Source organism: Penaeus monodon, chromosome 19, assembly GCF_015228065.2.
Source record: "Penaeus monodon isolate SGIC_2016 chromosome 19, NSTDA_Pmon_1, whole genome shotgun sequence".
NCBI classification, from domain to species: domain Eukaryota; kingdom Metazoa; phylum Arthropoda; class Malacostraca; order Decapoda; family Penaeidae; genus Penaeus; species Penaeus monodon.
This window is the reverse complement of record NC_051404.1, coordinates 20641449-20643358: the sequence shown is the minus strand read 5'-3', so window position 1 is coordinate 20643358 and position 1910 is coordinate 20641449. Positions and strand designations below refer to the sequence as shown.

At 35.3% G+C, this 1910-nt stretch overlaps 1 long non-coding RNA gene across 1 annotated transcript in view; it reads right to left on the bottom strand.

Annotated features, from left to right (window-relative positions):
- The window catches only part of LOC119585132, a 17610-nt gene that overhangs the window by 15292 nt on the left and 408 nt on the right, over positions 1-1910 (bottom strand). The window lies entirely within an intron of this gene.

The following is a 1910-nucleotide window of genomic DNA, read 5'->3' as shown; positions in this document are numbered from 1 at the left end:
TTGTTAATCAGATCTGGGAAATTAAATATAAATTGCATTCTTTAGGAAACCCTATGATACAAGTACATTATTCCTGACCAGTGAAATGTATTATACTATCTTACAATCATTATTAGACAGAAAATGTGGATTTCAATAGCATTAATACTATAAATTCACCTTGTTATAAAGTATTTTACAGCAGCAAATATAAGTTTCCCAAATTGTTAGCAATCTTATATATAAGGCAGATTCCATGAACTGCCCAGGACTTCATAATCCAATAGAGGTACCTATCCTAACTTTTCAAATATCCATAATTTATAAATAAATAAAATTTTCAATCTTACATCCATATACAATTCAATATGATCTAGCATTCAGTCAGAAATACGTAAAATTAGTTTCAGTATACAGATAATAAAAGGTAAGCAAGATAGAATCAATAGCTGATATTGTAAGACATTCTTCATTTAAGACATTTTTGTTAAAGATTTAAACAAATTTGATGCTGTGTTCTTTGCATCTTAGCACTTGGCAATAGCTAACAAACCTCCACTACATATAGTATGGCAGTATAGATATGAACTGTGCCCTTATTAAAAATAATTGCTATAATACTCTGGGAGACCAGCTAGCACTACCTTGTCTAAATAGACCATATTGTAATTGGTGATCCTTGTTGGAGTGACAAAAGTGCTCTTTATGCTTACAGTTGTTACATACTGACTCTAAGGAAATGACTAAAAGAGCTACATTTAAGGAGGTGTATCTCTTCACTGACTGCAATCTGGCCTAAATAGCAAACAGCTTTTGACGCATACAACTTTAAGCAGGCTCAACTGCATGTGGCATGGATACTTCATTAGACATCATTAGGTATTAATTGGTTTTTAAAAATCTGGTCAAATGCAGTGTCATTTGAATGATTTTGAGTTTCACTGGTGGAAATCACACTTTTTGGAGATTAACCAGTAGTTATAAACAATACTCTGGCAAGGACCAAAAAACTTCTACAGTACATCCTAGATTCTTTATTCATCTATCTTGCCAGAATGTGGAAGGAAAATTTTTGGTTATTTTCTAGAATAGGTCTACAACTTAAAATTCATAAAGTCTGGTGTGCATTAATAATGGTTTTAGTTGGCACTAGGCTACAACAGCAACACTAGACCCAGCTGATGAGGTCAGCATGAGATAACCCCCCCTTCCCCACCAGGAATGGAAAATCTCCAATAAGTTTGACCTACAAGACTGAGCCCAGACGGGTCCAAATGACAAACCTGCATGAGTGACGTGCAGGTTGAGAGAGGGAATCCTCTAGCTGCTCACTCGATCCCAAAGTGTCGTGCAACTGAGAGCTTATGGCCATTCACATAGAATTTATTTAGAGTTTTCACCCGCAATTACTGATACATTTGGTTAGAACACATCAATAGTAGCCCACCAATTCCAAATTCCAATAAAATTGGTTATTGGCCAGTAACACAGGGTTGTTGGTGCATATTGGCAGTTTCCCCCATTCACAACTGGCTTGTTCATTACTTCATGCATGATATTACCTAATAACTTGTTGCTCTTTTTCACTGAGCTACAAGCTACTTCATTTGAAGGTATTCCTCCACTTTATCTAAAAGTGACACTTAACAAATGATGTCTCTACAATTGGAAAATGAGAAGCTCCCTCTGATGAGTCGATGGTGCTGGGTATGTCATTACAACATAGTCATTGCACTTGGTCATGTTACTTGCAGCCATAGGGTTAAGGCCACCTATTCTGGAAATTAACTAATTTTTGGCCTTTGCTGGTACAAAAAATGCACAAATACCTTAAAATTCAGATTTGCTTTGATAATCCTTTCTGGATATTTTGAAACAATAACTTAGTCCCAAACACTGTTAGTATATATATGAATAATAGCTGATAACTC